Raw genomic sequence first — 12,106 nt, 5'->3', positions numbered from 1 at the left:
CGTACTACTCAATCTCAAATCAAATGCTATTGGTACTGATGGTATTGGTATAAAGATGTTGTTGCGGTGTTGCCTGTTGATTTTGCCTTATATTTGTCATATAATTAACTATTGCATTCAGGGCTCTGTGTTTCCTGACTGTTGGAAAACTGCTCTGATTACGCCAATTCCAAAATCTAGCAATCCCAGCCAATTAAAAGATTTGAGACCGATTAGTATTTTGCCGGTTATATCTAAAATTCTGGAAAAAATTATTGCTGACAGGTTGCAAGTGCACTTAGATAAGTTCAATATTCTACCTATGCGGCAATCTGGCTTTCGTAAAGGATACAGCTGTGCTGCTGCCCTATTGGATGTGACCGATGACATTGTTCGTGAGATTGATCAGAAAAATGTCACTATTTTAATTTTACTGGATTATTCAAAGGCTTTTGATACCGTTCATCATAAAACTCTTTTATCTATGCTTCATTACATTGGACTTTCTGATGATTCAATTTTGTCTTTCTGTAACTATTTAACTGGTCGTAAGCAAATGGTAGCTCTAAATGGCAACTTCTCTACTGAATGTGCTGTATCGTCTGGAGTTCCTCAGGGATCAGTTCTTGGTCCAATTCTCTATTTAATTTACACTTACAATTTATATAATGTACTGAGAAGTTGTAAGGCTCACATGTATGCTGACGATACGCAACTTTATTCTTTTAACATCAATGACCTTGCTGATGCACAAAATTGTATAAATTCTGATTTGACAAGATTGGTTGAGGAATCTTCAAAACTTTGCCTTCAATTAAACCCGGATAAATCGTCGGTTATGGTCTTTGGGGAGGTCAAGGCATCTGTGGATCTAAAATTGAATGGCGTTTAGCTAAATATTACTGATGAGTCGCGAAACCTGGGAATCACTATTGATTCTACTCTTAGATTTCGTAAACATGTCGCTTCTCTTCTCCAGCGTGCTTATGCCACGTTGAAGCTACTATATGGTAATAGACAGCTGCTTAATCAGCGTCTGAGAGCGCAGCTTTGTGATGCACTGGTGTTAAGCATTTTTAATTATGGGGATGTTCTATATGGCTCCTGTTTAGATGTTGCCGAGTCGTTGCGTGTTCAACGTGTGCAAAAATCGAAAGCGAGAAAAAATATCCCATACCTTAAACTGGGTTGGGTGGTTAAATACGTCTCGGCGTCGTAAATTGCACTCTGCTTGTTTTTATCGAAGAATTATTTTCAATCAAAAGCCTTACTACCTACTTGTTAAATAAATTGAGATACCGCTCTGACGTGCATAACATCAACATCCGTCGTCGTTCTTCCTTGTCTATACCCCAACATAGATTGCAAATTTTTGAACGATGTTTTTCATATAGTATACCTAATTTTATCAATAGCATTCCTACTGATATTAACAATAAATCTAAGAGTAGTTTTAAATTTTTTTACAAAGCATATCTTCTTCGGCAGCAGGGTGATTTAAGATAAACAAGCTTTTGCTTGACGGGATATATATATAGTATGTATAAAACTATCCCTTCTTTCTTATCCTTCCTCTTCTATTTATTTTTCTTTTTCTTCTTTTTCTATTTCTTTTTTTTTTTTTCTTCTCTATTTCTTTTTCGGTTCCTTCCTTTATTCTTCTTTTACTTTTACTTCTTTCTTACCTTATTGTGTTACTGCATGATCGGATTCTGTTTATATATATTTTCTATATTATAATAATAATAATAATAATAATAATGCCTTTATTAATAAGTCGCAAAAAAAAGGAAAGAAAATAATAATACACTCTTAGAAAATAGACTTATTTTCTGGACGAAGTTCACTTTGGTTATTAACCAACTGCTCTTCCACTTAATCCAGAATATATAGAAAATATATATATAAAGCAAAAATGAGAATGTTTTTAACAATACTAATAAACAAAATGAAAAAAAAAAACAAAATAACAAAATACGACGACATGCCAGTATAAAGCGATACATTAGTAACTCAGAATATAATAAAAAAAAAATCATGATGACTCAAGCAGGAGGGAGGATTTTAATTTACTCTTGAACGAAATACAGTTCAATCCTATAAGGTTCATAGGTAGATCATTGTACGTTTTAGCTATCTGGTAGGAAAAGGATCGGTGCGAGGCGCGGCGTGGTACCGTCAATACATCTTTCCTCCTTATATTAATGTTATGGACATCGCTTCTGAAAGATAGGCGTTGCAGCAAGTAAGGAGGCCGCTGACTTTTAATAATTTTATAATAAACGCAAGTTGCATGCAGTTTACGTCTGTTTTTCATGTTCAACCACCCAGTCTCTGCCAACTTATGACTAATATGGTCATATTTACGAATTCCGTAAATAAACCTCAGACAACCGTTCTGAAGGTTCTGGATACGACGCCCACTCGCCTCCGTTAAATTTGGACCATAAACAACGTCGCAGTGATTTAATTTGCTTAGAACCAAGCTATCACACAGCATAATTTTTATTTTTTTACTTAAGACATCCCTATGGGCATACAAGAGACGCAGGGCGCCATACCCACCCCTCAAGCACCTGGCCACATGCTCCTCAAACCTCAACTGATGATCCAATGTGACTCCTAAAATTTTTATATCATCAGAAACAGTAAGAGGTTCGCCATCCACCACCAATTGACCGGATATCAAAGGCTTAATCGCTCTCCTTGTGACACTACCGCAAAACAGAAGACTTAAATGGATTTAGCACAAGTTCATGGCGTTTCGCAACATCAGAAAATAATGCTATATCAGAGTTAAATTTTATGCAGGCATCAACCCAATTATTTGGATTAAAATTCAGCAGAAGCTGTGTATCGTCTGCATACACGTGAATCTGCGTGTAATCTGCGAATGCTCGAGAACCTGGTCAAAATCAGATGTATAAATAGAGAACAATAGTGGCCCCAAAATGGACCCCTGAGTGACTCCACGAGTAACAGACAGAGCGCTCGACACTTGACTATTAATCTTCACAACCTGAGACCTGTCCGACAAAAATGACTTTATCAAAATTGCAGCTTGATTTCCAAGACCAAAATAATTAAGTTTAGATGCAAGTATATTATGATTTATTGTATCAAATGCTTTGGTGAAGTCCAACGATAACAAAAGTGCGGCTTGCCCGGCCTCTCTAGAAGCAAATACATCATCAGTAAGGTTCAATAAAGCTGTTGCGCAGCTGAAACCCGAACGAAACCCAGATTGTTGATCTGGCAGTATACTATATCTTTCGCAGTGTGCTCTAAGTTGCTTTTCCAAGACTCTCTCTAAAAATTTTTGACATTACTGGGAGGATACTGATCGGTCTGAAATCCCTTAGGGCAGAAAGGGAAGATACTTTAGGTAATGCAATTACTTCAGCCATTTTCCAGGCATCCGGAAAAACTGATTGATGAACAGCAGCGTTTATTACGTGAGTAATATAAGGAATGAGAAAAGGGGTACACAAGTCAATCATCCAGATTGAGATACCATCAGAACCCACCGCTGCAGTTTTAATGTTATTAATTATTATAGATACTTCATGTTCATCAACAGGCATAAAAGCTTGCATTATCTGCACTCTAGGGTTTACATTATTTTGATAAAATATGGGTAATTCGGGATCAGTCTGGATATAAAGTGAAGAATCACCGTGAACAAAATAATTATTTAAATCGTTTGGAAGAAAAATGTTAGGCACTTTGTTATCGATTTTTTTATTTATATTTAGAAGTTTAATCTTTCTCCAAAGAGCCTTTGGATCTTTACTACGTAAGGCGTAATCATAGTATGCCTTCTTTTCAGCCCGCACTTATTGATCAAGGGACCGATGAAAAACAATAACACCTGAGTCCATCAGGTGCATTGACTCGGTTTCCTTTGGTAAACCGCTTATTATTTATGATTTAGTACTTCATTTTTTTTATATATGTATAATTCATTTTTTTAACTTTTTTTTTACCTGATATTTTCTTTTGTAATTGTAAATTGTACTCTTTTTTTTTTTTGTTCACCAATAAATATATATTATTATTATTATTATTATCATCATGAAATAAAAAACAATTTAAAGCCAATTTACTTAGTAATCAAGGTTTTGAACATCATTTCTTCAAATCTTCAAATTTCGGAGTTATGATTTTTTGATTGCAACCTTGCATAACCTTAAACGTAAATCTAAAAAAACTGCGATTTTTACACTTCAAATGGATTAATTTATTTATTTTCTCTCTACCGGTTTCGCCACGTTAATCGTAGCATCATCAGGAAATTTCGTCAAATGTTCACAAAAGATTTTTAAGATAGATGATGTTGAGCGTTTCTTTATTTGTTTTTATTTTCAAAATTTCACTAAAATCTTGGAAAATCGAGATTAGATAGTTAGCCCCCAATTAGATAGGATTTTACATGTATAGTATTTTGATTATAACAAGAGAACCAGTCAACCGATTTCGATAAACAATGTCTCATTCGAAAGCTCAATCCTTGGCCAATACGAAAGTGGAAATGTCCGATTCGAAATCTCTCTCGAATTCCGCTAAAACACCAAAATAATGCGAAGCTACACGAAAATAACACAAAAATGACCTTTTTTAAGTGGTGATAATACGTAAACGATGTACCCGATGATCAAGATCTACACGTCATTCGATTCGTCATAGTTTCTTCTATCGAAATCACAAAATGCCCGATTTCAATTCTCTCCCGTTAACCTTGTACAGCCCACGGAATGACACCGTGTTCAAGATTAGGAGCCTCTCTTAAAAATTGATGATTTTTTTATTAATCGATAGAAAATGAGTCAAAAGAGGCGTTAATGATAAAAAAAAGTGCGGAAAAGTGTAGTACTTACCGAAAAATCACTTTAAAGTTGCGATTTGACGTTTCTTTTACGAAGTTAAAAGCAATGTTAAATATGCATTTTCGTATTAAATCCTAACGTCAAATTGTTTAATTTATACCCACGCACAAAATAAAAACTTATTTTCACTAAACTTATTGAGATTACAACATATTTTCGGAAGAAAACCTTATTTCTTAGGCTATCAATGCATAACGACAATTACCACATTTGGTAGAAACAATTCTGTCGTTAGATAGAATTGTTTCTACCAAATGTGTGTTAATAGATTGTGTATCAATTGATTTGTCAAACGACTGAAATATCTTTATGTTGTAAATATAAATGATAAATAAGTATAGTAGCTTATTTAATAGTAGTTTACTTAAATTAAAATAGTTATTAAAAAAGACATGTGTATACATGGTTACAAAATAAAAATAAATAAATAACTCGTGTGACGATAGCAACAAACCATCCAACAACAAACTTTTACCCGTAATTTCCTATCTATTTTATTAGCTGATATCTTTCTTATTATTAGAGATAGCGGAAAACTAAATGCGCCATTTGAAAGCTTGCTTCTTTCTCTGTGAAATCGTCGGTCCTTGTTTGCCGATATGTTGATATTAAGATCAATAAAATATGAAGAACACCGCTCTGTACGTAAAATAGCTTAACATTACCAAACTTCAAGCACCTTGTGCAATTGTTATCAAAACGAATTTTAAAAAACTGTATTCACAATCAGAAAGAACGCTCTTTCAAATATCTTAATTCGGGTTTTGTCGGTCAATATCTATTAGCATCATGGTTAAATCACCTTTAATATACATCTCTATACACAGAAATGTTTAATTGCTCTACGTCTAAACAACTTTCTTGTTTGATATGAGGAAAACTATAGAAGTATATCTTGAAGTTATAGACTTGCACAAGGACGTTTTTGGTCAAAAAATTACCAAATTCACACGTTTTAGCTACTTTTAAACATTGTTGGGATCAATAACTTTCTTATATCACCAGGAAAAAACTCTATCACCAAGCAGCGATAGCCGCGTGTTATACACCATTAGAAAGAGCAGAAAATTGTAGATAAGATAGATCTATACTTCTATAGTTTTCCCCCTATCAAATAAGAATAGTAATTAAGTATTTTTGCGAGTAGGGATGTATATTAAGGGCGATTTAAGCATGACGCCGATAGATATTTACCAACGAAAACCCGAATTAAGATAACTTAAAGAGCGCTCTTTCTGAGTGTGATAATAGTTTTTTAAAATTCGGTTTGATAACAATTGCACAAAGGCTTGAAGTTTGGTAATTTTAAGCTATTTATTTAATCTAAGTACAGAGCCACCGCTTTGTACTTTAAGTACAGATTGATCTTAGTATTAACTTATCGACAGGCAAAAACCGGTTTTAGATAGAGAAAGATTAAGCTTTTAAATGGCGCATTTAGTTTTTCGCTAACTCTAATGATAAGAAAGATATCATCTAAGAAAGTTGATAGAAAATTACGGATACAAGTTTGTTGCTGGAAAGTTTGTTGCTATCGGACAAATGTGGAGGAGGCTGGAAACTATAATTCGTAAACATAAAACTAAAGAAAATTTCAATATTTTTAAGCACCACATAAATTATGGAGGAGTTGAGCTTTTACATCGGTATAACAAATTATAAAAATAATAATAACTATCTACTTATAAATGAACAAGTTCAACTTTTCCATAAACCCATCTTGGTATAATTTTACAATATACATGTTGCTTAAAAATCGTTAATCTTGCTTTTCTCGATGTAAAATCGCCCAAATAAGAATTTTGTGTAGAAATTAGATTTTGAGTTAGATTAATTTACGTTTGAACTAGCGAGAATTTCCCAAATGTCGGATTAGATATGCAGAAGGGTGTAGGTCAAATATAAACATCAGCTATAAAAATAAGAATAAGTATTTATAGGAACTCAATCTGTTTTTACAATTGATGACTATTGTTTATTCTGTGCTTAGCGTTACCCAGGTTGCACTACGAGGAAGTGAACAGAGACGCAAACCAAAAATAAAGTATAACTAGATATACTTTATAATTTGTAACAAAAAATTTAAGCTTCCTCCAGGTACCGTTGCTCAGCTGGCTTCATAGGGTCGTACTTACATAATCGCAGCTATTCGATAAAATTCCGCCGCCTTATCAAGCTTCTTCGCTGTGCACGATTTGTGGAAAATATATCTGGCAAGATTCCCTGGGAGATGACTTTTAGTACGGCCAGATGTTGATATACTACTTTTCGCATGAGGCCAGGTGGATTCGATGGATTTGTAACTTAAAATATGCAAAAAAGTTACCTTTTCGAAACGATACAACCTTACCGCACTTCCTTCTTTTTTGTTTCCGAGTGGAAACGTGCTCATTGCACACCCACCAGTACCCATCAATTGCATTTCTACCTTAATCTTTTGAATTTCTCCAAAATAATTTTGATTAAAACACAAAAAACGAATTAATTAAACACATCAATTATCTGCTTAACTAATTGACCAATTTTAGTCATCAACATCTCGATCGAAAGTATGATCTACAATGAATGCAAAGGTGGAAATGCCCGATTTCAAAATTTACTAATTACCTGCGTACAGCTATTGAAATGACCCCGAGAATCTAACGACTAGAAGTCTAGCCCCCAATGTAAAAAAATTAATTTAAACTAAATCGACTATAATAAGAGAACGGTTTGACGGATTTTAATGTTTTATATCTCAATCGATAGCTTTCGCCTGGCTGAATGCAGTTGTTGAAATGCCCGATTCGAAGTATTTAAGAATTTTGATTAAAACACAAAAAACGAATTAATCATACACATCAATTATCTCCTTAATTAATTGATCAATTTTAGTCGTCAACGTCTCGATCGAAAGTATGAACCACAACGCATGCGAAGGCGGAAATGCCCGATCTCAAAATTTACTAATTACCTACGTACGGTTATTTAAATGACTGAAAAAATTAATTTGATTAAATTCGCTATAACTAAAGAACGGTTTGACCAATTTTAATCTTTTATATCTCAAACGAAAACATGCGTCTGGCTGAATAATTATGTCGAAATGGCCGATTCGAAATATTTAAGAATTTTGAATAAAACAAAAAAAATTAATTAATCAAATAAGTAAATTATCTCATTTATTATTTGACCAATTTTAGTCAATATCATCTCGATCGAAAGTACGATTCACGGTGAATGCAATGATGTAAATGCCCGATCTCAAAATTCGCTGATTAAATGCGTACAGTTGTTTAAACAACTCAGTGAGTGGTCTGATTTTGTCTATCACATTCTTCAACATGTTTATTTTTATTGTCACTTATGCATTCTTTATGGAATATTCGGAAAACATTTTAACTTTTGTAATGAAGACAAAAATATATTATACAATTTGAAGGAAAAGTTGGAAAAGTTTAAGAAAAATTGAATATAATAGAAAATTTTAAAAGAATTGTAAAAATTTAAAGAAATGTAAATTAGCACCTTGCCCCTGAAAACGTTATTTATATTTCAATATAAACAACAGAGTTATGGGTTGGGGCGCTTTTTGTATGAAACTATATACAGCTTAAAATATAAAATTTGAAAAAGAAGAGTAGAAAACACCTATGCGAAGTTAGCCCCCAATTTTTCTAGCCCCCAATTAGATAGGATTTTACATGTATAGTATTTTAATTATAACAAGAGAATCAGTCAACCGATTTCGATAAACAATGTCTCATTCGACCCGTGCGACGATAGCAACAAACCTCCCAGCAACAAACTTTTACCCGTAATTTCCTATCTACTTTCTTAACTGATATCTTCCTTATAATTACGGATAGCGAAAAACTAAATGCACCACTTGAAAGCTTGAATCTCTCTCTATCTAAAACCGGGGTTTCGTCTGCCGATAAGTTGATATTAAGATCAATAAAAAATGAAGAACACCGCGCTGTACTTAAAATAGCTCAAAATTACCAAACTTCAAGGCCTTGTGCAATTGTTACGAAACCGAATTTTAAAAAACTGTTATCACAGTCAGAAAGGGCGCTATACACGTTAATTTAACAACAATTATTAATTAAAGTTATACAGGATGGTCAGAAATGTGCGTCAAATTTCCGTATCTCAAAAAGGTAATTTTTTTAAATGGCAACTCTACTTTTTTCCCTCACCACCGTATTATATGCTGAAAAATCAGGAGACTTTGTGATTACATCCCATACTAGTAGAGTTACTAGTAAACATACTAGTAGACTTTAAATTTAGTTACTTTACTGTAGACTTTAAAATGCGCACACCCAATATCCGCAAAAGATTTGAGGAAACCTTAACTGGAAAGACCTGTTTAAATTTTTTAAAAACTGTGCCATTCCTTCCATCCCGCTAATTTTGACCCAACTCAATTCCAACGGCAGTTATTCCAACAAGATGGCGCGCCACCACACCTCAAGAAGCTACTAAATCAGTTTTGACACTCAGGGAATTGTTTAAAATAATTATATAAATTTGAAGTAATTAAAGTTTAAACTAATTTTTCTCGAAAATTTTCTTATGTAACCAATATTAATATTGAATCTAGAACATTCAATTCAGAAAAATATCTTCTTTTGTATTCCTTAATAAAAATGGGGGATTGCCATTTGAAAAAATATCGATTGCGTCATAACTCGTTAAACCGTTTAACGGGTAAATTATTTTTTCGTTTTTGAAACGATTTAGTTATGGTAATGCAATTATTTGACCTTATTGACAAGTGGTCTCTATAAAAGCCGCTAACCGTTAAAGGGTTAAAAATGAGGGAACAATTTTGAAATCTATACAAAAAAATTGCATAAAAGTTAAATCTTTAGACCGATTTCAGGGATTTTTCCATAAATCGTTTATAATGATTTTCACTCAGGTCGTCGTGACAGACTCTGTCACAAATGGGAGTTAACTAGAACAGAAAAATCCACAACGTTAGTAGTTTTTGGCGCAAAACGTGTTTGTGCAAGCGCATGATCGTCGCGTGTTAAGCATCACTAGAAAGAGCAAGAAATTTCCGATAAGATAGATATGGTTCTAGAGTTTTCTCCTGCTCATATAAGAAAGTTATCGACCCGAACAAGGTTTAAGAATGGCTAAAATGTGTGAATTTAGCAGTTTTTGGCCAAAAATGTACGTGTGCAACGTGTGATTGCCACGTGTTAAACATCACTAGAAAGAGCAGGAAATTTCCGATAAGATAGATATGGTTCTAGAGTTTTCTCCTGCTCATATAAGAAAGTTATCGACCCGAACAAGGTTTAAGAATGGCTAAAATGTGTGAATTTAGCAGTTTTTGGCCAAAAATGTACGTGTGCAACGTGTGATTGCCACGTGTTAAACATCACTAGAAAGAGCAGGAAATTTCCGATAAGATAGATATGGTTCTAGAGTTTTCTCCTGCTCATATAAGAAAGTTATCGACCCGAACAAGGTTTAAGAATGGCTAAAATGTGTGAATTTAGCAGTTTTTGGCCAAAAATGTACGTGTGCAACGTGTGATTGCCACGTGTTAAACATCACTAGAAAGAGCAGGAAATTTCCGATAAGATAGATATGGTTCTAGAGTTTTCTCCTGCTCATATAAGAAAGTTATCGATCCCAACAGGGTTTAAGAATGGCTAAAACGTGTGAATTTAGCAGTTTTTGGCCAAAAATGTACGTGTGCAACGTGTGATTGCCACGTGTTAAACATCACTAGAAAGAGCAGGAAATTTCCGATAAGATAGATATGGTTCTAGAGTTTTCTCCTGCTCATATAAGAAAGTTATCGACCCGAACAAGGTTTAAGAATGGCTAAAATGTGTGAATTTAGCAGTTTTTGGCCAAAAATGTACGTGTGCAACGTGTGATTGCCACGTGTTAAACATCACTAGAAAGAACAGGAAATTTCCGATAAGATAGATATGGTTCTAGAGTTTTCTCCTGCTGATATAAGAAAGTTATCGATCCCAACAGGGTTTAAGAATGGCTAAAACGTGTGAATTTTGCAGTTTTTGGCCAAAAATGTACGTGTGCAAGCGCGTGATCGCCGCGTGTTATACACCACTAGAAAGAGCAGAAAATTTTCAATAAGATAGATATGTTTCTATAGTTTTCTTCCTATCAAATAAGAAAGTTGTTTAGAGGAAGGGTATTTAAGCGTTTCTGCGTGTAGGGATGGACATTAAGGGTGATTTAAGCATGACGCCGATAGATATTGACCGACGAAAACCGGAAAACCCGGAAAAACGGATTAAGATAGCTGAAGGAGCGCTCTTTCTGACTGTGATAACAGTTTTGTAAAATTCGGTTTCGTAACAATTGCACAAGACCTTGAAGTTTGGTAATTTTGAGCTATTTTGAAGTGGAAATGGCCGATTCGAAATCTCTTTCGAATTCTGCTAAAACGCCAAAATAATGCGAAGGTACACGAAAATAACACAAAAATGACCTTTTTTTATGTAGTGATAACTCGTAAACGATGTACCCGGTGATCAAGATCTATACGTCATTCGATTCGTCATAGTTTCTTCTATCGAAATCACAAAATGCCCGATTTCAATTCTCTCCCGTTAACCTTGTACAGCCCTCGGAATGACACCGTGTTCCGTGTGGCTCGTTGTTTATGCACGTGTGAACGCCCGAAATTCTAGCCCCCAATATAAAAAAATTAATTTAAACTAAATCGACTATAATTAGAGAACAATTTGGCTGATTTTAATATTTTATATCTCAATCGAAAGTTTATGCCTGGCTAAATGCCCGATTCGAAATATTTAAGGATTTTGAATAAAACACAAAAAATTAATTAATCAAATAAGTCAATTATCTCCTGTGTTAATTGGCCAATTTTAGTCATCAACATCTCGATCGAAAGTATGATCTACAATGAATGCGAAGGTGGAAATGTCCGATTTAAAAATTTACTAATTACCTTCGTACGGTTATTTAAATGACTCCAAGTACCTACCGACTGGAAGTCTAGCACCCAATGCGAAAAAATTAATTTTGATTAAATTCGCTTTAACTAAAGAATGGTTTGACCGATTTTAATGTTATATATCTCAAATGAAAAGCTTGTGTCTGACTGAATGTAGAAGATATAAACATTAAATTAACAAGGCGTATACACGCATAACATTGTATTACATGAAACCGTAAGTGCATTTTTCTCGAAACATCCTTTTTACATCTGGTTAACACGATTCCTAAAAAACTATTCATTC

The sequence above is a fragment of the Onthophagus taurus genome, chromosome 3 (genome assembly GCF_036711975.1).
Source record: "Onthophagus taurus isolate NC chromosome 3, IU_Otau_3.0, whole genome shotgun sequence".
In the NCBI taxonomy this organism is placed as follows: Eukaryota; Metazoa; Arthropoda; class Insecta; order Coleoptera; family Scarabaeidae; genus Onthophagus; species Onthophagus taurus.
Note: the sequence above shows the minus strand (reverse complement) of the source record.